We start from the raw sequence: 26,894 nt of genomic DNA, 5'->3' as shown, positions 1-26,894 counted from the left end.
AATTTTTTGCTCTCCATTCATTTCCCACCAGAGTCATTTACTCCTCTAATAACCCCAAACCCTAATGTTTCTAGTTTCCTTCCACGCCTGGGCTCTGCTCTTTTCTTTTCTTACAACTGTCAGTTCAGTTCAACAAACGTTTTAGTGAGTGCTGAGCACCTGCGAGGTTCTGGGGCTGCAGAGATAAACAAGACAGAATCTCTGTCCTTGTGCTCAGGTTGCTCAGTCCAGGGGGACTTGTAGCCTGTGCTTTGCCCTCTTCTCTCTACTCCAGTTATCGATCGCTCCCTCCAGGCAGAGTTTCCTGCCAGCATCCTCCATTGTAGTAACAGCTAGGCGTCGGTTCCGAAGACATCAGTTCCCCTCCCTAAGGCCTGATTTATGAAAGGAAGTGGGCTCATAGTGACCGGGCTTGCATACCCCAAAATGTGATAAGAGAAGGGCTCAGATTCTGTGTGTTAAAAATAATCAAAGGTATGTTAATGGGCCCGACCCTCTTCGAGACGCTCAGAAGTGATGTTGTCTCACCTGCGGGCATGGTTGTCCAGGCTCTGGGAAATGGCCTGTGGACGGTTTCCGCTCTGCCATGGTGGTCTTCCTGTCAGTGCAGCACCGGAATGCTCAAATAACCAACCATTTTTAGATCGGTACAGAAAGCAGACAGACAAACTAACCCTGATGAAGCATAGTAACAGTGGACTCCAGCTTGGGGCTGGCGAAATTGCTTTCCATCATCTCTCTGCCTCTTTCATCCCTTCAGATCTTTGATAGGTGTAGTTTCTCTGCCCGTCCAGATACAACATGAGTTTATTTTCAATGACAGAGACACCAAGAATAGTGACAGGCAGTACATCTTTGAGGCACAAAACCCTGCCAGTTGTATATAGGCCAGACTTACAGTAAGTACAGGAGAAGGAACGTGCAAACTAATAAACATTTTAAATATAACTCTCACCTCTACTGTTCAGTCCCCTGATAATCACCAGACAGATGGTGTCGGGGCTGAGATAATGCCAGTTCTTTACCCTTCAAGGCCCTGCTGTGTGGAGGGAATTCTTCACTGGTTTCATCACTCGTGATGGGGGTAACATCTTTCTGGTGGCTGGGAGACCTCACTGGCTGCCCAGCTTCATTCTTCACATCTTTTTGTGCCTTGTCATGCTTCACCAAGTCTACTCAGTTCATCCGTGGTCTTCCTCTGTTTCTCATTCCATACCCCCTGGAATGTGTCACTATGTGTGCTATCCATTCTGCCATGTCTCTAAGTGGCATGCATCCAAATGATGACAGCTGTCTTTTGTGAGCCTTATATAAAGTCATCCATTCTTGCCTTTTCCAAGAGGAGGGATGGTGTGAGGTCACTGGCACAGCAAAATCCAAATTATTCCTCATCCTCCTGCATGTTCTATCACTGCCCACTATTCTAGGCCTAATAAAAGTGGCCAGGACCAAATCCACCATAACTTGCTTGCATGCTCTGGGCCCCCTGGTCACTGGCTCTTGTGTGGAGAACAGATTGGACGTGGGCAAAAGTGGAAGCAAAGGAACCAGTTAAGAGGCTATGAGGATAATTCAGGGAAAATCAGATGATGGCTTGGGTAAGGTGACAGCAGTGGGGAAAGGAGAGAGTGTATAAGTTCAAGGTGGAAGAACTAACAAGATTTGCTAATGATTTTCATATGTGTCATAAGGAATGGAAGTGTGATGCCTCCTAAGTTTTGGGGATGGGGAGGTTCATGAAGGAGGTACGGTAAAGGGGAGAGGAAGAGAGATAGCACAAATAAAGTTGGTTAGATGATGTTGTAAGGATCTCTTTCAATTACCTAATGAGAATTTGACTTGAGATCATGAATATTAAAATATATGTAATAGCCCTTTGAAAACTATGCAGTTCAGAATGACTGTAGGACATTGGTATTATTTGCTTTGGTTCCATGACATGACCCTGATGGACTGGGCTGACTTCCACCCACTGTGGCCCATTAGTAATGCAGAAGTTCTCTGAGGGTGAGGGCAGTGCCTTATCTGTTGGACTCTCAGCACTAACAGCCTTACAGTAATAGGTGTTTGGTAAGTTTGTTGAACAAGTCAGATTGCATATTTGACTTATAGAAGAGTTGACCATATGGAAAAAAACAGCATGTTTTGAAAATACTTCAGTCTTTGAGGGGTTGTGCTGCCCCCGTCAAGCGCCAGATGCCAGAATACCAGGGACCGAATCAGCTGGGAGACATGACCACCAGGTAACTGGGTGCCAGAAACCTCGATGGCAGCAAGGTCCATTTAAGCCTGGGAGTAGAACAAGGAGGGTCTGATCTGAAAGTCAGTGAGAAAGTAGCATGTAGGACCAGGATTGAAGCTCAGAGGCCCAGGATGCAGGTCAAGTTATCCAGGTTCTCACCCTGTAAGGAGGCTCCATGTCCCCAAGGTGCAGACTACTCGGGAGGTTGTGCTGGGCTGGCTCTCATGGGCTCGTTGAAAACTGGTCAGGGCATAATTGCCATAAAAATAGGTACTACTTATGAAAAAAAAGTCTGCCATCTGGAAAAAGAAGGAAAATGAACCCATTTTCCACATCATCTATATTAGCTAAAAACTTCTCATCCCAACTGGCAATACTTTATGTGTTTGCCCCCACTAAGGCCTATAGCTCACAGACCTGCCAGTATTACACGATCAATACACAAACTCCAGTTGTTTTGCTGACTTAGGTATTCACTGAGGGATTATTTGGGAGACAGACTTGAAAAGCAATTATGTGGAAAGTTCAATATGCTAGTTCTCCTTCAGAGGGGTTGCTGAGAGGGTACTTTCTGGAAACTTCTCTGGTGTGTTTTTTTTTGGGGGGGGGCAGGTATATTTTCCTCCTGATGTCTTGTGGCATGTGGTACTCATCTTCCAGTTCTTAGTTTTCTACTTCAGTCTGTCACTGTGGGGCCTCTTTAGGTAACACCCACAAGTATTTTGGAGCTTGTTCTTTTGACCACAAATCCTAATAGGTTTTCAATTTGTTTTGGCACAGCCTGGGATTGGCAAGGAAGGAGTGGTGCAGGGGCACGAGGGAGACTTTTGTTTAAAAGACATCTTTTCTCCGGTTGATATCCATGGAAATACCAGTTCGTTTCCTCCTGGCATGGATTTTAAAGCGTTCATGAAGCTCCCTCCTCCCCACCCTGTTCTTGACCTTCCCCCTCTTCTCCCCAGTGTGTGAAAGTACATTTGCGGCCATCCCCACCTGATGGCTTCCACGTGTGGCCTCAGCCATGGAATGCTGACTGTTTGCACTGAGTCTGCTGAGAGCCAAGTCAAGAAACAAGCATGTGGGTGCGAAGCCAAGTGCCCATTTAGGGTAGCTGCTCTGGTTTCGCCCCTGATCCAAGCTGGAGGACATTCTAAAGCTGAAGAAAGTCACCAAGTGGCTTGCAGCAGGGAACACGAACCATGGGCTTTGCTCTCAGCTCCTGGAGCAGAATTCTGGCTCGCCACAAGTTAGCCCTTTAGATTTTCTGATCAGCAGCCGGGCCTGATAGATTCCTGGTTTTACGGCTCACTGGTTGCCACCTGGGCTACTTGGAAGCTGCTTCTTTTCCACTTCCATGATCCCCCACTTCCTTCCCTTGCCTATCAAGTTTTGCAACTTACTTTGTGGGCTACACCAAGTAAAAGAAAAGAAACCCATCCAGACCCAAGAATTCCCATGTTGTGGGATATATTATTTCCTGCCGTGGAAGAGATTATGATGCCAGTCAGGAGAGTTCTTAGGAATAGGCGAATTTTCTTTTTTCTTTTTTCCTCTTAATATTGTTTCAGTTGTTCTTAGTTTGCCAATAGCCTCCAGTGGGTTTCTGGACTAAAGTGCTTCAGTGTCTTCTTGCTAATGATAAACAGTCAGCTGATTATTGATTTTGATCATTTTCTAAAATAACTAGCCATGTTTCTTTGCTATGTTGATACTAGAGACATATGTATGGTTCATTCCTTAAGAGTGGTAGCAGTCAAGCCTGGGTTGACCAGACGTACTAAATGGGTGCAGAGAGTTACTGCTGACCTAACAGTTTCTCAAGAGAGAGGGAGGAGATATGAAAAAGGGATAATCTTACTAAAAATAGGGTGTCCAGTCATTTTGGGTTAAGTAGCATTTAGGAAAATAAACTATAAATAGTTTATTCTACTGTTTCTGTCAGAAAGAAAACAGGATCTGAATCCACAGGCAAGACTGCCCTCAGGCCCCTGGCCCTTTCATTTTGGGTATCAGTGGTGGTGAGAAATAGCAAGCGTATTGATTAGGGAGGATATTCTCTTCTTACTCCCATTCCCACACTTGCTAAGAGGACAGTGTTTCCCTGTCGATGAACATTTGGGTGATTACCTTTCCCTTATTGGTAATGATAATGCCACAGTGAAGGTTCTCATGCATTCATTATCAGTGTTTTTCGGAACGTTGCTCCCTGAGGTGATTAAAGATCCTAGATCCATACCCCACTGGAGAGGAGCAAGTATTCTAACTCCTTTTAAAGCCACCCCCAGCATGCCCTCCTGTCCCTTTTCCCCGCTTGACTCTCGTAACCAGTACAGTAATCAACCATGAGCGATCAGGGTCCCCACTGAAATGGCTTCATGGACAAGATAGAGGACTTAAACATGTGGCCCTCTAGCATGTGAGAGAAGAGGGAGGAGGAGGACTCTTGGAGAGCAGAAAGGCCGAAGCCTCTAGACAGTGAAGTTCCCTACCCACCCCCACCCCCGACCAAATTTAATGCCCATGGTTTTCCGGCTCCAGGATGCCAGATGAAAACTGGCTTCAGCGTATCTGCACCCACAAGGCCCTTTATGCAAAGTAGTCCCTCAGCCTGGAAGATCCGCAGTCCCACAACTTCTTCATCCTTCAGGAGCTCGAGTCCCACCTTCCCTGACGGATCGCTTCCCTTCCCCCTTGCTGCCTAAGCACAATATTTCTGCCTCTGTTGGTCACACACAACGCTCCGCCTTCCCCTGGAGGTATTTGAGTCACTCTAGTAGGGCTGCCCAAAGGCTCCATCTTTGAGCTTTTCATTCTATCTGCCCTTAGCATTTATTTCCATATAGTGGATTCTCAATAAATCTTTCTATGGGGAGAAGGATAGGGGAGAAATAAAGCCTAGCTTCAAATCACAACCACTGAAAATAGAGGTAGTATATTATATTACGGTCATGGCATCCACTGGAAAATTAAGCAAAAACCTTTGAATGTCCAGGACCTGAATATTTTTTCTCCCAAAAATAATTTTGTATAAGGAATCTGAAAGAGTATTGCTGAATTAGGCAAGTCCCTTCTTTCTCTTTGTTATGTCCAGTTGGGCTAATTAAGATTAATTTGCTTCATTTACTCATTTATTTTTTCACTTATTTCTTCATTTATAGAAAACACAACACAGGGCAGGCTTGAATTCTCAGTGTGAAATAACTGTTTGACTCCAATGACTATGTAACCTGGGACATCCAAGCAGTTAGAACTTGAGGAGAAGCAAGGTAGGTACACAGGCACCACCCCGCAAAATAAACAGCACTTTAAAGTCAGAATGTGAGAAGCTCTCTCATTAAGAAGCAGACTGGAAAACATCCTAAATGAGTAACCTCACTCGAGGTAGCATGTTGACGCAGTGGCCCTGTTGATTTATGTATTAGTGCTTTATTTAAACTGTGTGTCCAAAGGTAACTGAGTGGCTGGCTTCTGAGCCCTACCAGACCCAGTTTGGGAGAAGGCCTCCAGATCTTGATGTAGGTGGGGAGTTAATCAGTTCTTTTGAAGTCTGCCTTTCTTCATCATTGAGTGCTTTATGCTGAGATTTTATTTTCAGGTTAGGTTTATTGAGGTATAACTTGAACTAAATTCACCCTTTTTTAGTGTATCAAGATACAGAATGGTGTCATTGTCCCCAAAATTTCTTTCATGCCCTCTTGAAGTCAACTCTCCCTTCCAGCCCCAGCCCCTAGCCACCACTGGCCTGTTTTCCGACCCTACAGTTTTGCCTTTTCCAGGATGTTATATAAATGAAATCATACAGCACGAAGGCTTTTGAGTCTGGTTCCTTTTATGCAGCATAATACCCTTGAGATCCATCTATGTTGTTCTGTGTGTCAGCGGCTAGTTCCTTTTTATTGCTCAGTAGGATTTCATTGTATGGATGTACTACAGTATCTCTTCACCTAGTGGAAGACACCTGCGTTATTTCCAGATTGGGGTCATTATGAATAAAGTCACCGTAAACATTCACATACCTTTGTGTGTGTGTGTGGGAATATGTGTTTTCATCTATCTTACCCAAATACCTAAGCATGGGATTGCTGAGTTGAATGACAGGTGTATGTTTAATTCTTTTAAGAAACTGCTGAATCATTTTTCAAAGTGGCTGTTCTATTTTGCACTCGCATCATAGTCACCGAGAGAGGTCGATGTTTAAGGTTACATGCACACTATTTTAGATCATCTCAATAGGATTATAGATTTCAGGTAGATTGAAAGTCCCCTGAGGTGTCATTTCACTTCCTCTGCCTCAGCTGTGGGTGCACCAAGAGGAAACGAGAAAAATGGAGCAGGGATGTGGACCCCATCTCCATGGGTTAAGCTTTTTATTTATATACAGAACTATTTTTTTCTTCCTTTAACTAAAAATTATTTAAAGTGAGAGTTTGGCTGCTTGGCAAGACTCCACCCTGATATTGAGGGGAGATTAGAGTAGCTTTGCAGATAAGCTCAGAAAATTTAGTGGGCCACTGAGTCATTTCTCAGCCCCCAGGCAGTCACCCGTGTCATGGTGCTGATGGCATCGGATCATGTTGAGTCCTAGGAGCCTGAAAATGGCACATCTTTTAAGTGGGATAGTTCCAAGCTTTAGACAAACTCTCAATTGCCTAGTAACTGATTTCTTTTACCTACTCACCCACTTACTTTCTGATTCTGACCACTGGCAGCATTTTGCAAGCAAGGCTTCTTATCGTCTAGCTTTTGTTTAGTTGCAACAGGGGTTTATGGGTTTGGTCTCCACTCCTGGCCCTGGAGCTCCAGCCCTAATGCAGGAGAGATGTGTCTGAGCGCTTTCTGGCTTTTGCTGCAGTCGGCACCTTTGTGCTCAACAGGAAGATCAGTTCAAAGGCTATTTGGGTTGGAGGCCTGGTCCTCCTGTGGCCTATTGTGGGTCATGGTAGTTGGCTTTAGAATCAGCTGGACATCAGAAACCGGAAGGAACAAAATCAGTGACTCGTGGAATCTCCGATGCCCTTTGGTAACCTTCAGAGTTCTGTGGTAACCGTAGAGGCACCCTGACCTGCAAATCCAGCCAGTAACCTCCAAGAACCAGTTGCTCGCAGTGTTTAGGTAGGAATTCACTGAGTGTTCCTAAGGAAAACGTTGAGCCAAGGGCACTCAACTCCGTGGAGTTTTGTACTTTACCCACAACTCCACTTTAACAAAATAGGAAGGTGGAGGGAGAGTAAGTAAATGGAAAATGATGATTTTCTGTCTGATGTTGCTTTAGGGAAATGTCCATTTTGTGCCTACCTATCAGCCACAGAGCTACGAGCGCCCCCTCCTTCCCTGAGCATGTGTCCTGGGAGGTACCGGCAAAGGCTCTACAGCATCATTAGGCAGGCAGGTCTTGTGTTCCATCAGGCTAATGTGACATTCTTCTTGTGGATACTAGTTTGGACACAATGGTGAAATTCAATAAAGAGGATGCTGGTGGTTTGGAGGGGAATTTGTTTCCAACTACAGATTTGACTGCAGGTGAACTTTTTAGAGCTGAGTTATCAGAATGTGAGAGCAGAAGAGAAGCTGGGATGGGTGGGGGAGACCATCACAGATTTGGATTGTGCCATATACCCTGGGGGCACCCAGCAGTTTTGTGACTGATCACTTGGCATTAACTAAACGTACAGGGTGGCTTTTCCTCATATTGTCCAGTAAATTGCTTCCCCAGAGCTGTCAGCATTTGTAGCCAGAGCGACTTGTTCAACTTTGTATTTTCCACATGGCCTGAAGAAGACCCAGTTGGCAGTCCCTGCATGTCGATTCCCAGAGGCAGCAAGTACATAGAACTATCTTTGGGGACTCTTGCTTGCTAGGCATATGGCAAGTTCACAATGCTAGACATTTTCTCGGGCCATGGAATACATTTGCCAAGGAAAAGAATACAGTGATAATGAATGTTGGGAGGAGAAAACGCTGTAATAGAAGACAACATCATGCTGCTAAATTTCATTCTTACTAAGTTGATATTATTGCAGAAGACACCAAGGATCAGAGCATAATAGGAATCTGTTCACAATTATCACTGATGTGCTTTATGTATTGTGATTAATATATTCACACTGGTGCTGTCAGTAAAACATTTATTTCCTCTATGTGTATTACAATTTATTGTTTGCTTAAGCACAATAAGACTGAATACTACACAAATCTCACTCCTCAGCCAAGGGAAGTGCTCAAGATGAATGTGTGCCCCAAATCATGAAGCGTTTGGTCCATTTGTACACTGAAATTTACACTCATCCGCTGACAAGATCCATAGCATCTAGGGAGGGTAAGAGGTTACTAAATTGTTTTTTAAAAACTTCCTTTGCCTTCTTTTTTTTTTTTTTTAAGGTTTTATTTATTTAGGCAGAGAAAGAGATAGAGTGTGTGTGCATGAGCAGGGTGAGGGGGAGTTAACTCCATTTAAAAAAAAAAATCTCCTCCTTCCTGTCTAAGTAAACAAACCCTTCTGTTTTAAGTTTTTGTGAAAATGATACTTGTACCAGTTAAAAAATAAAGTAGTGTCAGAAATGATTAAATTGAAAAGCCATGTTACTCCCCCATCCCCAGCCGGAAACAACACTGAGAAGACACTAGATTTGAGTTAGGAGGGGTTTTTTTTGGAGATGGGGGCAGTGCTTAAAATGCCTGAGGACAAGGTTTTACTCTACTGTGTGGCACATATTCTATCTAGTTCTTTTAAATGGTTTATTTTGAACTAATTTTAGACTTAGACAAAAGTTACCCAAAAAATATACTCTCTGTATATGTGCCTCACCCAGCTTCCCCTCATGTTACTATCTTACAGAGAGTACAATTTGACTTGTAAAAGTAAAATTCTGGGTCTCTGGCACAGTGCATGGACCTAAGGCGGGGGTTGCAGAGGAGCATGAGGAGCATCTGCAGGCTCAGTGAACCCTAGGAAGACTTGAGGGAACCACTCTCCTTTGCAGGTACCAGTCCGAGCTGCAGCTGCCCAGTGAGCCCGTGAGCTCCCAGGCTGCTCACTCCCTCCCACCCTCCCACCTTCCCAGAGTTTTCTCCTACGTGTTCTAGGCTCTTCTCATTGTCTATCATCCAGGGTTCTTCTCCAGAGTAACGGAACCAGAGAGATAGAGACAGGGATGATAGATACAAAATTAGACACAGACACAGATTCAGTTAGAGAGACAGAGATAGATTTATTTTAAGCAATTGGCTTGCATGATTGTGGGGGCTGGAAAGTCCAAAATCCATAGATCAGCAGACAGGCTGGAAATTCAGATAAGAGATGATGTTGCAGTCTTTGGAGTCCTAAATCCACAGGGCAGGCCAGCAGGCTGGAAACTCAGGCAGGATTTCTGTGTTACCATCTTGAGGCAGAATTCCTTCTCTGGGAAACCTTAGTTTTTGCCATGGAAGCCTTTAACTGATTGGATTAAGATGCACGCACACACACACACACACACACACACACACACACACACACACCCTGATTGGATTAAGATGCACGCATGTGCGCGCGCGCGCACACACACACACACACACACACACACACACACACACACACACACACACCCCACCCCTTGGCATTATGGAGGGTAATCTCCGTTACTTAAAGTCAAATGATTGTAAATGTTAATGCCATCTACAAAAAAATACCTTCACAGAAACGGCTAGACTAGCGTTTACCCAGACAACTGGGCACCCTACCCTACCTAAGTTGAACCTAAAACTAACCATCATCGGCTCTGCTCTTTGCCAGCCTCTCTTTGACCTCCAGACATTTGTTGAAATCTTTCTTCTTTCCCTGATGCCCCTTTCCCAGTTGCATTCCTGTTGCATCCTTCCCCTTCTGTTATCATTTTATTAGAGTCTAAGGACACACGTGCTTATATGTATCCTACCGTCTTCTGTTTGTAAAGAGAACCTGACTACTAATGCAAGCGCCTCTCCTCAATACTGACATGTCAGCAGAGGTCAGCAAGCCTTTGGAGATTAAAAACCAAAAAAAGCATCACATGATTCAGCTCAAATTTATTTACTTTACATATTGCTCAAGACAGGTTTACCAATATTGATTCTTAGGTGTCTACTGCATTGTACTTATTTTAGAATTTTTCAAATATTCACTTTATTTAAAAGGACCTATCTAAATGAAATTGTTTATTTTTCTGTTTGGATATAAATCCATCCAACTTTGAATATTTGAAAAATCTTTTGAGTTCTCAGCTTTCAATCTAACCCTTTAATTTTCAAAATCACAAACAAAGCTCTTTGAAGGGCTTATCCGTCTCTGTAACTCACAACACCTAGAATGGTGCTTTGTCTAAAGTAGGTGCTCAAAAAAATTTTTTTAGATATGCTTAAGCTTTCAAAAAATTAGTTAGCTTTATATAATAATGGTATAATTTAATATGGTCCTTTAGAGATTTCAAATGCTTTCATTTCTGACATTTCATTCACCCCTCACATTTGATACTACATGTCAGGTTAGGTAGATAGCAAGCACTTTTAAGTCTCATTTTATAGGGAGGATCCTTGGGCTCTGTCTGAAATGGTAAATAATTTGCCAGACCATGTGCCTTACAGTTTCTGAATCTGTCTGATTCCAGTTCTTCTGACTACTAATTCTGTGCTCCTTATTTTGCATATATCACAGTATGCCGCACATATCCTTGTGGAGCGTTACGCAATGAGTATATTTCTATATATCCTACTACCGTTAGACATGCTTGCGTGGACTCACATTCAGGGCATGTTCTGCTAGTGCTCTAAATGATCCCTTTCCTTATAAGAAGGTAGGTTTCCTTAAACGGTCAGTCTACCTTGCTATCTCCTTGTGTCTTCTGTACCCATGGACCGAAGAGTCATCCACGAAAAATGCTCTCAAGGTTAGGCTCTCTCCCAGCAAAGCTGTGTTTAAGAATCCAAGACCACTGATAAATAAGACACAAGGACACTACAGCACAGGGAATATAGTTAATACTATTGTAACAACTTTGTATCATGACCGATGGTAGCTAATGGTGGTCATTTCCTAATGTATGTAAACGTTGAATTGCTACATTGTACAGCTGAAACTAATACAATACTGTATGTCAACTACACTTCCATCAAAAAAAAAAAAAAGAATCAGGGGCACCTGGGTGGTTCAGTTGGGTGAGCATCGGACTCTTGCTTTCGGCTCAGGTCACAATCTCAGGGTCGTGGGGCGTGGGGTCGAGCCCTGTGTTGGTCTCCTCACTCACTGGGAGTCAGCTTGGGGTACTCTCCCTCTCCCTCTGCCCCAACCCCCTGCTCGTGCACTCTCTCTCTCTAAAATAAATAAATTAAATCTTTACAAAAAAATGAAAAACCACTGTGTATTTTCAGAATTAGAGCCTTCCTTCCACTACTGAAAAATCATCCATACAAAAAAGGCATGCTCTAGTATTAATATAGAAAACACTGGATTAAACCTATCACATAATTTACTAATAGCAAACAGAGCTGCAACACTTTTCCCCCCATACCTCCCAAAACGCATCTTTTCAGAAATCAGGTTGTGGCTTAATGAAATGATTAGATGAAAAGTAACAATGCCTTGTAAAAAAAGGGGCGGGGGGGGTCATCATTACAATCTAAGTACGGACTCGCTATTACAAATATGTATTTTTCTTTTTTTTTTAAAGAAATAGCATATATCTTAATTTTTAGTATGAAATGCATGTGACAAAAGCCAAGGGTGGTCCCCAAGAGCAAAGCCCCATTACCCAGAGCCATTCCCCATTGTTTGAACGTCCTCCTGCCACCAGCTGGGGGTGCCAAGGAGGACAGTTTCCTTGCCAAACCCTCCCTACCTTTGGTTTCCCCATTTTTCTTTCTTCCTCTTTTTCTCAGGGCTGCCTCTGGGCCCTCTCTCCCGCCCTCCCAGTCCCCACCTTTCAACTGGACTCTCACATGCCCTGAAAGCTCAAGTGCCTAACTCATCTTTGCTGCAAATTATGTATTATTCAGACCAGTTTCAGGCCAGCTCTTGTATTATTCCGCTTATTTTGCCAGAGGTTTAAAGGATTAAACAATCCTGCAAGTGTTTCCTGCTGTCATTCCTCTTCATTCAGGGCAGAGGGGCATCCTTTGGGCCGGGGCTTCATCACCCCCAGTCTGGGACGTGGCCTGCAGGGACCTGTGAAAGCCCGGAAGGGGAGGTGGGATCGTGTGAGCAGAAGTGTGTTTTCTTGGGGAGTAGCTCTACAGTTTTCCTCAGATCCTAAAACGGACCCATGACACCAAAATGTTTAAGCACCATGACTGGCTCTGAGAAGGCCTGTGTTTCTGCTGGCTGCTTCTCTCTCCCCCTGAGGTCTGGGTTGGGCTCTGGCAATGAACCTGCAGGCCCTGGAGCAGCAGTGGTGTCCCCTCTGGTTCCCCCGTCAGCTTCCCCCATGTGCTCGGCTCTGCCTCCTGCACTTTCTCCCCAGTCTGCTGCCCCTCCGCGCGACCTAACCCCGGCTGGGCCAGTCTTGCTCCTTTTGGCAGAGAAGGATTTCCTGTCCTGTTTTTTTCCCAAGCAACTTTACTCTAGTTTGGTCTATGCTAGAACCTCATTTTTGAATATAGAGAATCACCGGGTTTTCTCAACCTCCTGCGTCCGTGTCAGTGCACCTGCCCATCCTAGAGCCACTGCCCTCCTTAGAGGGGGACACATTCCCTTCTTAGAGAACTACGTCACTCAAATGACCGGTAGCATCCCCATGGCCTGAGAAACCCTCATGTTTTCTTCCCTCCCAACCCCCCAGAACTGCAAGGCCCCACACTAACCTGATAGAGTTCCATCCAGAGTCACCTGTTGTAGTTCACAAACAGGTTTTAACCCTCCTTCGACCCCACCTTGATAACCTCTGACTCTCTCTTTGTGGTACGATAGCAGGTGTCACATGTTCTGATCAACTTTTCAGTGTTAGAATTAGGAAGAATTAGCCAATACTGATTAAAAATGAGAACCATAAAGGAAGCTGGACATAGATAAAAGATAGAAGAAAGGTAAAGTCCCATAGACTTTCAGGGCTTTCTTCTGATTTGGGTCATGGCTTTGGTTTAGGCGTCTTCTAAGAGCCCTTGCATCCTGTGCTTCTTCTGATTTGCTGCCCATGAGGTGTTTGAGATGCAGAGGGAGCCCAGTTGGAAAGGAAGTTGAGGGACACAGCTCCTTGGCCGTATGAGCTTCAGTGGGCTAACCCTGGCATCGTAAATCAAGTTGGCAGCAAGGGTGGATTTGGGGCCCCGAGGAAACTGCTGTTCCAAGTCCAAAGTTAGCTCCTCCACAAGGTCTGCATTCTCAGCCTGCTGACACTTCCGATAGTCTTTGCTGATACCAGAAAGAGAGAATTCGAGCCCTGCCATATTTAGATCCCTGCCCTAAGTCAGAGATCTGAGCTGCTGCGTCGCTGTTTCTGATACACAATCCTGAGCTGAGGAAGTGACCAGCCTGTGGCCTCACAGACTCAAAAGAAAGCCTGGTCATGGACAGAGGGCTGGTTCCTGTCCTCAGATAGGGATGGGGACACCAGGGCCCTGCCAGATCTCTTGCCTACCCCCCTCCCCTACTGTTCTGAGGCCAGCTTTTCAGAAGGGATCATCTGTCCCTTTGTTACTGGAAAACAAGCAGCTCTCTTGGGAAGCCAGGGTTAACTCCGTTTGGGGGCTTGGAGGAACTGCTGGGCAGCGTATGTGCGATCCAGCTCTGGCACTCTTCTACATGTTTCCTAATCCGAGGCTCCTCCTACAGAGGGGAGATAACGAAGGTGTGCACAGCTAACTCCACAAGTAGCCTTTTTCAAAGCTAAGAATTGTCGATGAGACTTTGCAAAGTATTTCAGAGCCCGTGGCTACCAAGTATCTCAGTTTAATCTACCCGAAGAGTTGGGGAGGAGAAAACGTTCTGATTAGGGTCTAGCTGACTGTGTGAACAGGGTGGCAACGACAGGCTGAGCCCATGTGGATACAGGGGAAGTTTCTTCCCATCATACAGCACATTGAGTTCTCCCAGCTTCTGACCCATTGGCCCTCCACACATCACACTGCCTGTGTGCACCACCGCTCCTTCCTACATTTCAAGAAACTACAACAGCACAAAATGTTGAGGTCTGCCTGTACGCCTGTGTCAGAATTAGTTCTAATGTCCAGAATTCCCTCAGCCAGCTGAGTCATTTTGCCTTTCACCAAAGGACTCAAACAAATTGGTTCTCCGTTGTTGCCCAGCCATATTAGGGATGCGACAAAGACAATTCAGAACAGGTCATGTATATCCCACGCCACTCCCTACTCTCTGAGCGACTTCTCTGTGCCAGACATTCTACTTTATACTTCACATCTGAATTAATTAACATTCAGAACGTTTCCATGAAGGTGTATTTAGCCCATGTGACAGACGACAAAATCGACGGTAGACCGTTAAGATGCTCTAGGTACCTCAGCTAACCTTTGGTAGATCACATTTGGAAGCCAGGGCTCTTTACGTGAGAGCCCTTGCTTGTCCTCCTACACGATGCCATTGCTGCAATGTGTTAGATCCCAGAACTATACATTAGGAGCAGCTGGGGGACTTGAAAATGAGTCAGTCAGAACCTCTTCAGGTGCAGCCCAGGCCACCTAAGGAAGAGCTACCAAGCACTCGGCTTCCCCTCCAGCACGAAGAAGACAGACTGTCTCTCCATTATCCTGGGACGAGCATGGGTCCGAGCCAACCAGCAGCTCCCCCTGCTCCTCTTTCCCCATCGCTGCCCTCAACACAGGGCCGTTCATGTTCATTCAGCTTGGGGCTCAGCCGTGGTGCAGGAGAGACTGGAGCTGGCAGGCTGTGATGGGGGCCCGGGCCAGGGAGTGTCCCCGAGGGTGCAGCAGCAGGTGGCCTGCGGGGGCAGAATGGGCAGAACCCGCGTCTAGCACAGCAGCGGAGGAATGAAACTTGTATGAGGAAAGAATGACTAGGTTTCAAAGTCACTGCGGGCAGAAGGTTTTATCATTAACAAAAGTGAATAAAAGAAGAGGAATATTATAGTCGGAAAGGGATACTGCAGAGATCATGTTGCACACGTTGAGTTTGAGGTCTTATAAGAACTTGACGTGGAGCCGTCCATGGGCAAGTGAAGATTTGTCAGAGACACAGTAGGACTTGCTCCGTTTCCCAAATGCATCGAGATGTGATGTAAACTCTCTGAAGAAAGTGAGAAAGTGAATAGCAAGTAGAGTGCTGTCCAGGTCGTGCTCTTGTGCATGTGTCTGTGACGTGTATCTCTCTCCTAAAAACATGCTAAGTGAAAAAAACCGACAGAAAAGGCCACATGCTGCATGATACCATTGATCTAAAATGTCGACAACAGACAAACCCATCGCGACAGAAAACAGATTTGTAGTTTCCAGGGGCTGTGGGAAGAGAGGAGTGGGGAGTGGCTGCTAATGGGTATGGAATTTCTTTTGGGAGTGATGATAAGTTTCTAAAATTGATTACCATGATGGGCGCGCAGCTCTGTGAATACACTAAGATGCATTTTATTTATTTTTTTTAAAGATTTATTTATTTATTTTGAGAGAGTGAGAATGAGAGAGAGAGAGAGCGCACATGAGAGGGGGGAGGGCCAGAGGGAGAAGCAGGCTCCTCGCTGAGCAGGGAGCCTGATGCGGGACTCGATCCCGGAACTCCAGGATCATGACCTGAGCTGAAGGCAGTCGCTTAACCAACTGAGCCACCCAGGCGCCCCTCTCTAAGATGCATTTTAAACGGGTGAATCGTGGAGCAGGTGAATTCTATCTCAATTTAAAAATAAGGATCTATACCACATATATCTCACTCAAACTGTCATTATTTACTCAACCAAAAATAAAGTCCAAACAAAAAATCAACTCCAAATTATATCCAGCCTTTAACTCGAGAATATGTGGGCACCTTGATCCCTTATGCAGAGAAAACGCACCTCCTTGTTCAGCTCTCCTCACAGGTTACCTTAACTGTTGGCTCAAGAGACAAACCCCGTGATCAGGACACGGGAGACAGTTTAAGGGATGATTAGATTCTCCATCTCGAGAACCACATTGATTTGCAGGAGAGAAAAAGCTCATGCTCCTTTGCTACCTGCTTGTTCCCCGAGAGAGCCATTCTCACTTGGCTTCTGTTTAACCTGCAGGGTCTTAGGTAGTCAGGAATTTAAAAAGTGGGAATAGAAAAGGAGAAACCGAACACAGGTTCTTTCTTTGGGATATGCGTTGAAATAGGAATTTGATCTTGGTCCACAATTTTTTTTTAATTTTTTAAAAGATTTTATTTATTTATTTATTTGAGAGAGACACAGCAAGAGCAAGAAAGAGCATGTGCGCATGCGTGGGGGAGGGGCCAGAGGGAGAAGCAGGCTCCCCACTGAGCAGAACACCCGACACAGGGCTCAATCCCAGGATCCTGGGATCATGACCTGAGCCAAAGGCAGATGCCTAACTGAGCCACTTAGGCACCCTTTTGTTAACAGTTTTTAAACCTGAACAGTACAAATGTTTGGACAGCGGCACCAGGTTTCATTATCCATTAATGGGTGGTCCTCCTAACATGCTGGAGCTGGGTATTGAAGCATCCGAGAAGGTCATCAGAAGCTGAGGAAGGCACAATCTATTGAGATGACTTGAAGGGGAAGTTGCATATGCAACTAATGAATCACTACATTCTACCCCTGAAACTACTAATACACTCTATGTTAACTAAATTGAATTTAAATAAAAAGTTTAAAAAAAGGAAAGGAAAGTGTTAACAAAAGTAGAAAGTACGTTTTGGAAGCAGCCTTAGCTATTTCACGGCAGACTTTGGGACGACTCCAGCATAGGGATTCTAAATACCATAATAGTCAAGTAATGTGTTCTCCTTATAAAATTAAAATGAGCATGCCTGGCAGCCTATGAAGAACGAAGCTTCACTCCAAACATAATATTTTATATTGTCCACACTTTAGCGCTCTGTTACTGTTGGCTTACGGATCAGATGTGATGTTTTTCTCTCGTTGTTTAAAGAAAAATGGTTGGAAAATTCCCAGTTTGCTGGTATGGCAGGAGGGAAATCAGGTGCAGGCACAAACATGGATCTCTCTCCAAACTAAACATGTATACAGCACCTTCAGTGTGAAGAGCACACTGTTGAGTATTATTTCCCAAAGCCTTGCAAAGTACATTAATATCTGCATCCATCTTACCACTGTATTTAAAGACAGGAATGCTCCAGGAAGTTTTCTTAACAACTGGCATGGAAACTCATTCCTAAAGGTCTCTAAAGTCTAGCCTTCTAAGTGATGCTTCTGCCTGGCTCTCTCCATCACACCTTCAGAGGCTGTACTGTTGGGGAAAGCAGGCTGAAGGCCCCCGACGCTCCTGTCCCAGAGTAGTTGATCCCCAAAGGGATCCTCATTTATTTGGCATTTCGCATCTCCTTACTCATGCTCAATAGAGTAAAGGGCAAAAGTAGGGGCTTCCTATTAGGAGAAAAGTTCCATTCTTGTGAGAAGCTTTTCTCTGTCAGTGGACAGCAACGATCCAGAACAGTCCTGGAAGAAGTCATTTGCTCCCTGCTGGAGGCTGATTTGCTGCCCCGCAGAAGAACATGCAATGCAAGAAGACATGCGGCGTGCCGGGGATTTTTCTGCGGATTCAGCAGGGCACTGCATGCTAACAACCAGCTTGAAGAATGCTGAAGTCATGTGTCAGTGTGTGCGAGAATGGTTCTTTATGCCCAGAAAGCTTGACTGGGAGCTTAAAGGAGAGAGTCACACACATAACGGTTACTCCCTGCTTCCGATTTTCGGTTCGGGGCCATGGAGAGCTTATTTCAAATCTACAGATAGTCGAAAAACTGTTTCCTCCATATACTATATCTGCCTGGCTGGGCCAGAATCTCTGTTGGCCAAATGAAATCTTCATTTGCAAACTGATGGCCCGCAGGCCCGCCCAGCCCTTGATGTATTTTGTTTGGCCTTGACTGTGTTTTCAAAAATTCTGTGAGTTGTCAACATGTAAAACCCAGGAAATTCCACATAAAAAAAAATCTACATTTCTGGTTTCTCTTAAAATTCTGGAGATCTGGTCATCCTGGGCTCACATTCTCAAGGCAGATAATGTGGTGAGGCCAAGGGGTAGCTCTGCCCCCTGGACCAGACTCAGTCCCTGCCGAGTGTGAAACATCATCTACTGATGAACAAGATGATCATCACACGCCAGAGTCCCACATTCAGAGATGCGGGAATTGAGTATCCATTAGGATACAGGACTTCACTCTCATGTCTGTAAGGAATAAAGACTATTTCAGGCACACCTAGGTAACCATGAAGAAGAGCACAATGAACTGGAAGACAGCTAAAACGGGAGTTTTTGACCCAACTCCCCCCTTCCCGTGCTGATACCTCCTTTTCCTTACCTGTACGGTGGAGGTGTTAGTGACGACCACCCATCATCTCATTCAGCATTTGTTCATTTAACAGCATCTATACAGAGTGGCGAACATCAAGGGTTTAAAGTCTTACAACAGGGATCTGCAATCGGGACTTCATTTTCCTTGTATATAAAGTAGGGATCATAATAATAAACCTCTCTGCATCTGGCATATTCTGTACAGTCAATCATTGTGAGCTTTCATTTTTTTTATTAAGTACCAAGTGTTTGCCAAGCTTTGTGCTAGGCCTTGGCAATATGAGATTTTTTCCAGGAGCTCCATTATCAGGCTTCTCCATCAGAGGTCCTTGATATTTAGGGGATCATAGTTGAATCAGAGCCATGGCCCCTCCCCAGAAAAATGTACACACTCGATAGTTTGCATACCATCCCAGGGATTTGGAAGCCCCCGAGGCCCATTCACGGGGTCTGTGCCATTGGGCAGGTCCTCATGGGGGTGGTCACACGGGATGTGGAAGCAGTCGTCCCAGGAAACACAGAATCGCACATAGCAAGAGTCAGGCAGGGGGGCAGTTCTGTGTGAGGACAAGGGGCTGAGGTGCACAGAGCTGAAGCAAGCAGGAAGAGGAATTTTTAAGGAACACAACATCACTCTCTTTTTTCAGATGAAGAAGCTATTCCTATTACAGCTAATGTAGTCAGAGCCAGCATTTTGTGTATCTCTATTGTGTATGATTGCGGCACATGTTAAGTTCTGGGATTAGCTTCTCTCCTGTGATCCTTTAACCTTTTTTTTTCTTTTCTAAAGATTTTATTTACTTATCTGAGAGGGAGAGAGAGCACAAGTGGGCAGAGGGAGAGACAGACTCCCGGCTGAGCAGGGAGCCCCACGTGGGGCTCTATCCCAGGACTCCAGGATCATGACCTGAGCTGGAGACAGATGCTTACCTGACTGAGCCACCCAGGCGCCCCTAACCTTTTTTTCTAAATATACGTCATCCTGGATATGAAGGCTAATCTCAGTATTTACAAAGGCGGGCCACTGCTTTTGCATAGTTGATTTGGGGTATGCACTTTTGTCCGTATACTGGTCTTTTCCTCGTCTTCAAGCTGCAGTTCCCTGTATGTACAGAACTGACTGCACATGGGACCTGATTATCTGTTGGTGACCCAGATGGAGCTGTTTACTCGGGGCCACCTCTGCCCTGGCCCTCTCTGACCTTTAGGTTGGATGCAACATTTTATCATGTTTCCTCTAAAACAAATCCAATTGCAAAAGTATTGGGAAACAGGTTGGTTTTACTGAGGGTCTGGGAGATAGTGTGAAAATTCACTGCATTTCACATCAAAATGCCCGTCAGACAACCCTCACCTGCCAAAGCTTTTCTCTTTCAAAGACCAGACCCTCATCTTTCCTCTGTAGTTCCTCATCCACTCTGTAGCCTGTGCTAATTCAGAGAACAGAGTTCCCTAAGCTTCTGCAATTCTGCTTCCTCATTCCTGTTATTTAATACTGGGTGAATTATGAGAAAGCCTCCGCGCTAAAGATGACATTTTTGTTTATACCATTCAACAAGCAACAAGCCCTCCTTAGTATTCATGCTCTTTGTGGTAGGATTGGAGGAAGTTAAATAACAAATGTATCTTCCTCTTCTTCCCCACCTGTACCACACCAGCTTTATTCTTCACTTACTACCTTGAAGGCATCCTTGATGTTAGAACACGGAAACTCATCTCTCATTTTTGGACAGCTGCATAGTATGCCACTGTATACATGCAGCATGATGCATTTAACCATTCCTGGACATTTCGTTTATTTTGCTTTTTTTTCCTATTCCAAACAATGCTACAATCAAACAAATATTGCACACTTGTGTATCAGTAGGATAAATTATGGGAACTGGTATTTCTGTGTCATGAATATGTACATGATAATGTTTAGTAGATACTGCTGTCCAGGAATTTGTCTTCCAACCGACTGTGTAAAAGAGACTGTTTTTTTTTCCCCTAAGATTACCTCATTTTATGTTTGTTTATTCACGTCCCACCTTGATTCAGTAAGGGTTTAAGGTGGCTGGCAGGGAGATATAAATTAGAGGCAGATGGGAAGGGAAAGTGCAAAATAAAGATAAAGACATAAAGTGGACTGATGAGTAAGGGTGTTGTAAAAACTCATTCAAATCCATTCAGAAAAAAATCCATTCATATTCATGCAAACCAGGAGACCCTCAGGTTTGGCACTAAGCTTTCCAGCAGCCAATGCAAAGAGAGGAAACTGATCAGTTAGAGAAGCACAACCAAAAACAAATACATGGCTTGCCAGCCTCATAAAAAACACTGTACACTGAGACAGTGTCCTCAGCAATGGGACTTCCTGTGAACCCCACAGCCCCCCTGTATCTGCCCATTTTTCTCAGACCCAAAGCTGAGCCCGGCTATTAGAAGTGCATGTGCCGTTTATGTCGGGTGGGGTGGCAGCCTGGCCAAGGCTGATAAACCAACCCCCTGCCTCCCAATGTGGCTAGATAACAAACAGGGTGTTTACAGCAGGCATTGGCACTCAAACACACAGAGCTGCCTTTCTCTTAAAAGCTTCTGGAAGTTGCCTTGAAGGATGAGACCAGAAGTCAGTCTGGGCCAGTGTGGGTAAGCCCAGTCAGGAAAGCGCTCCCGCAGGCATATTCCCAAGCAGGACGTGTGGGCTGCCTACTGGGTGAGCAGGCAGAGGGCTGGGTAGATGTGTTCTCCATGCTGCCCAGGGCTGGGGGGCAAGGATCCCCTGAGGGAGCGAGGAGCCAGGGGCCACCTGTGTAAACGGCCAGCCTCGCAGAAATCACCAAGGGGCTGAATCCCACGACAGAGGTTCCAATGGCTCTATAAGGAAGCTCTGACCCAAAGCAAAGGCAGTGGATCTGGACAGCAAATAGCAGAGCAGCTAAGGGACGGCTGGACTTGGATGTGGATTTGAAAGCAGGGCAAACTAGCAAGAAAGCAGTGGGTAGCCAAGGGTCAAGGCTGGCAAAATATAAAACAAAATGGATTGAGTCGCATAAGATTTTGTCCCCAGACCCCACTGAGCTGTGGATAATGTTACCCACAAGCTACCGCATATTGCGTATGGACCCCCAGACGGGTCCTGGAGAGGACTTCTCAAGAACGTATCATGAGCAGAAAGAAGAAAGAGTTACGAACATGTGTCTCAGCCCCATGAAGATAGCGCGGTAGTGTTTCCTTTGTCATTGCCTGGATGACAAAAGAGAAGAAAGTAGGAGAAAGTTTTCCAAGGGGAAGAAGGAAAAAAAACAAAACAGTGGACCCCTGATTGAAGGAACTTTGTTCTGGCCTCACCCTGGGGGGCCACCGGAGGGAGAAAGGGACGTAAGGACAGCAGATAACTCCAAAGGGAGTAAAAAGAACCAAAATAAGCACTGGGAAATGCCTACTGGGGATATGATAGGGCACGGGGAGAAAATGAGTTACATTTGGCAGTTAGAGAAGACTGATCTGACTCAACGGTCTTTACATTCCCTTGATTCCTTTCGAGTGCATCCACGTGAACGTTGACTTTCGAACCATGAGTTTTAGCCAGTACAGTTGTTCTGGGTTTTAACTTCACCCACACAGATCCTGACTCACGATTTACCAGGCTTCTGCCCTTCCCATTGGTCTGCTAACAGATTCTGCTTTTGCTAGACCCGGGAGAATGGCCTCCTCATTCCCATGTTCCGCGTCGCTCCAGGCTAGCAGTAGGAGCTTCCCGGCATGTCGGGCTTACTGTGTTGGCCAATGTGGCTGAGGAGGAAATAGAATCCCAGCTTTAGGTTCTGGTATAATTTCACCAGAATATTATACTAGTGGAAACAGAATTTGAACTTACGTATGGGAAAACATGAAGATATGGTAGTAAAGCTCATGGTTGGACTACTGTATTCTACATTGAAACAGATTTAAGAAGGACTCTGTTAGCCAGTGACTTCAGGGATCACATGAACTTAAAAAGCTTTTCATTAAGACTTTTAAGTCATAGATAAAAATGAATTTACTGGAATAAAGTGCTCAGATTGTGACTGAATATGTAAAAATTAATAAATGGACCACAGGTTACCAAAAAAGACCCTTTTTCTTATTGTCCAAATGTTTCCATACATTTAATGTGGTGATCTGAAATCTTGGTCAGGACTCCCTCAAATCTCTTTTTAAATGAGTTCATGAGATGAACACTGCTAGAAAGGTGCCACCTTTGATCAACATAATGATTTTGATGTGAAAACCCTCAATTAAGGCTCTTAATCATTTCCTTGGTAACAGGGAGTTTTGAACAAAATATAAGAGCAAGAGTATTGTAAAAAGGTTACTTATTTTACCCTCCCCCTCTGATTATCCAGAGAATAACAAAGCCAAAATATGGAGGAAAGCAAGATGCTCTCTTAGCTAGAAAACCAAAATTCAGAAGAACATAGTGGTGAGGCTTCTCCCTCCTTGGGTGGCAATTTCAGGACTTTGTCCCCCTTAACTGGGTGTAACCTTGACAGAGGAAGGTGGGGGCCAGGGGCCCAAACCATCATCCCCACTCATCAGACCTTCTTGGGAGGAGGGTTCCCCATCCATCTTCTTTCATTCTGGGCCCACACCCTAAAAAAATAGTTTTGCTTAGTATTATGAGACCTCCTTCAGTCTCCAAATTAGACTACTTTAGTGTCTAGCTAGGTGAGAGGCTCAGACGCCATGGGCATCAGCAACAGTATGACCCCCTCACCCTGGGCCACCAGCTGTGCACGTGCATCCCCTGCAGGTGGAAACCTTACTTCCTCACACTTGCTCCACCCAGCAGGAGACCCAGAGAAGTGGAATTCCACAGGGCTGGCACTCATTCAGCGCTCCACCAATGACAGGCTGCTGCAGATGTGTTTACTCACTCCGTGTGACCTAGCATGCAAGCATGTGGACACAAGGTAGTCACCACCCACCTGCCGCCCCCACCCCCGCCCCGGCAGCCTCGGGAACTATGCAGGTCAGGTTGTGAAACAGCATCCATGGTTATTTAGAAAGGAGTTTGGCATTCATAGGAGGTTGGTCTTGTTTTAAATTCTGCTCAATGCACGAGTAGAAAACAGTCAGGATGATTACTCTTGATTCTCCCTAACATCTCAAGGGAGCTACAGGCCATGCGATTCTCCAGGGAGACATGGTGGCATGGAATGGGGTCCTATACCCAGGCTGATGGCAAAAATGTCTAAAGTAAGAGTGTGGGGAAAAAATACTGAAATTGCCAAGTAAAAAGTGCAAATATGAGATTACAAACATATCATTTGTATTCAACGTAAAAAGAGAATATATTTTAAAACTGACACGGTATCATGCGATGTAAAAAAAATAAGTATCTAAGGACACCTGGGTGGCTCAGTTGGTTAAGTGACAGACTCTTGATTTCAGCCCAGGTCATGATCTCAGGGTCGTGGGATAGAGCCTGCTTAAGATTCTCTCCCCCACCCCACCTTCTACTCACACTCCCTCTCTCTCTCTCTCTCTCTCTAGGATAAATAAATAAATCTTAAAAAAAAAAAAAGAAAGAAAGAAGTATCTAATTTTCACTGGGTATGGGGGGAAATGCAGTATATAAATCAAGCAGAAAACAAATTTTCTCCATTGCTGGAGGGTATTTGGGACTGGTATCTAAATCTTCTTAAATTTACAAATTTTTTTTCAGTGTTGTTTTTTACATCTTGTCCTAGACACTGGACCTCCTTTCCCTAAGATCTGGATACTTTTTTTCCCCTCATTCAAACCAGAGGCCAGTGAGAATAAATTCAAGCCTACAGTTGTAAAAGCCTGTCTCCCTGCACTTACATTTTGACAGCAGCCGCAGAAGATGAAACCAGCGGGGGATATAAGTGGATGATGGTAAGGCTGTACCAGGTGGGAGGAATATGCTGATGGGGGAACCTGGCCCTCAATTAATGAATGACATCAACGCCTTTCATGTTGCACGGCACACCCGAGGGCTGGGTGAGACAAGCAGGAAAGAAGAGAAAGATCCCATCTTGTTAATTGACCTAATCGCACCTCCTCCCCCAGAACTACAGATGATTTATAACACAGAACTTCCTCCAATGTCATCAAACTGCCTCTCCCAGAAACGACACCGAGGAGTGATCGTGAATAGTGATAATGAACGAGGAGGCACTTTGTCCCTACCTCCTGCCATTCTTTCCTCTATGACCTTACTTAGGGAAAGCTGATGTGAAACTCACTTCTTGGTTTGGGTTTGTTTTTGGTTTTTTTTTCTTTAGTTTTTTTGTCATTTCATTTTAAGCAGTCACACCCTCCATTCCAAAAGGAATGCCGATTCCGCCGTTGTATTCCTGACTTTGTGGTTCTGAATGTTGGGCCCTGGAAAATGGCAACAGTCATGGTGGAACAGGAGCGGGTAATGAGAGCTTTTGGTCTCGGAAAGGGAAAAATAGAACGAGCAGCTCAGAATTGCAGGACCAGGGAGTCTGGCATTTTTTCCTCATATTTCTAGGTGATAGACAAATTGTTAGTTACCACATGTATAATTTATTAGTAATTGCTCTAATTTGCCTAAGTTTCTAAGTTGCTGGTTCACGGAGATCAACTGTTTTGTTCCTATAAAATAGGAATCGTGATAACTTAATGAAGTAGCTGGCCAGTTAGGGCGATTTCTTTGCAAATGCAGTTATGGCCATTGTAATCTAGAAAAGAGGAGGAAGGGATAACAGAGTCAAACTCCTTAGAAGCCTAGTGACTAGTATCACTCCCTGGGATTAAAATACTACACATACATTTCTTTTTGTGGACATATGGGTGCTAGGACAACTGACTTATCTTGGGGTTGGTTTGCAGTCTATTTAAAAGAAAACGTTTCCTTCCTTCTTGGAACATGGTAAGGGCTGAATACCAAATCCCTCCTGTGGGGTGTCTGGGAGACCGAGGGCTGGGGAGTGTGCAGATGACAGCAGAGCCAAGCCTGGATGCTGTGCGCAGGGTTTGACATACAACTTCTGTTTCTTCTTCTCAAAGCAAATGTTCCACTTCTCTCAAAAAGTAATTAGCCGACTTCCAGTACTGTTTTAAGGACCTAAATGCAAAATGTATTCTTGTGGCCGGCCTGTCACATTTCTCTCTGTTGCTGGATCTCTGCAATTTATCCACAGAAACATTTCCTGCTTATCTTCTCTACTGAATAGCCAAACAAGCTGAGATCTCTTTCTGTCTCTATGCCATCAGCAGAATTGTCAACTCCCTTCTGTTTGCTGAGCTCTGTTCTCGCCGATTTGTAAGAGGCAGGAACACAGCTTAACATTTGGTTCTCAGGTTTCAACTTACAGTCCTGAAAATGGCAGAAACTAAGAAAATGAAGTTTTTAGCTGACCTTTGAGAACACTGGAAATAGAGGTGACAGAATAAATGTGGATTGCTCAGGCCTTTTGGAAAAGTCACTCCTTTGCCCAACTCAGCTGGCAGACGTCCTGGGACTGATAAAATTTCATTAGCAGCTCATCAGAATTTAACTTTGGCCCAATCTGTCAATGTCGCAGCCACATCTCTCAAGGGTACCATTTGGCCACAGGTCAAATCCATTATCACAAACACAGTGGACGTTTCGGTATAGCATTCCTAACTGTGGCTGGTGTGTCCACATGCATCAAATAAGACCAAGTATCAAAAAATTTAAGAAAAACAATGCAACTTAGATAACCCCTGCTACTTTTACTGAAATCAAGACACTTTTTTAAGTGACCAAATGGCATTTGGAAAAATAACCGCACTCCTAGAACCTGAAATCAGGCTATCAGTGATTAAGATTTTAAACCAAATTTGGAAACTATACTCATGGCTTCCTAACTTCCTTAGTGTGCTATTAGCATGTTCATGACCAAGGAGCAGCCCCAGATGAGTCTTATGGCTTAATGCTTGCTTGATCAATGTTCAGTTAGCAACGGGGCAAGATGGGCAGCCCATTTATCCTCAAAGTGTCGTCTCAGGGCCAGTATCATTAACATAATCTGGCAGCATATTAGAAAGGCAAATTCAGGGCCCTACCCCAGCTTACTGCAGCAGCATTTCTGGGAGTAGGGCCCAGGAATCTGGGTTTTTACGAGCTCTTCTGGTGATTCTGATGTTCACTCAAGTTTGAGAACCACTGGCCTCAGGGTCTCTGGAACAAGCTGTCAACTGGCGATTGATGGTTTGTGGTTGTACCTACATAGTTTTCTTTCTGCAG

The 26,894-nt window shown here is 44.7% G+C and overlaps 1 protein-coding gene across 5 annotated transcripts in view; it reads left to right on the top strand.

The window, feature by feature from the left end:
* MARCHF3 (membrane associated ring-CH-type finger 3) overlaps nt 1-26,894 on the top strand; it is a 131,500-nt gene that overhangs the window by 22,606 nt on the left and 82,000 nt on the right. For 3 of the 5 annotated variants that reach the window (XM_027605406.2, XM_027605403.2, XM_027605405.2), the window contains exon 2: nt 5,401-5,508. The exons of the other annotated variants lie outside the window; for them this stretch is intronic. The gene's annotated coding sequence lies outside the window, so the exon portion shown is untranslated. The remainder of the gene's footprint in view (nt 1-5,400; nt 5,509-26,894) is intronic. 5 annotated transcript variants of the gene reach the window in all.

This window comes from Zalophus californianus, chromosome 5, assembly GCF_009762305.2.
Source record: "Zalophus californianus isolate mZalCal1 chromosome 5, mZalCal1.pri.v2, whole genome shotgun sequence".
Lineage (NCBI taxonomy): Eukaryota > Metazoa > Chordata > Mammalia > Carnivora > Otariidae > Zalophus > Zalophus californianus.
Note: the sequence above shows the minus strand (reverse complement) of the source record. Positions and strands in the feature narration are given on the sequence as shown.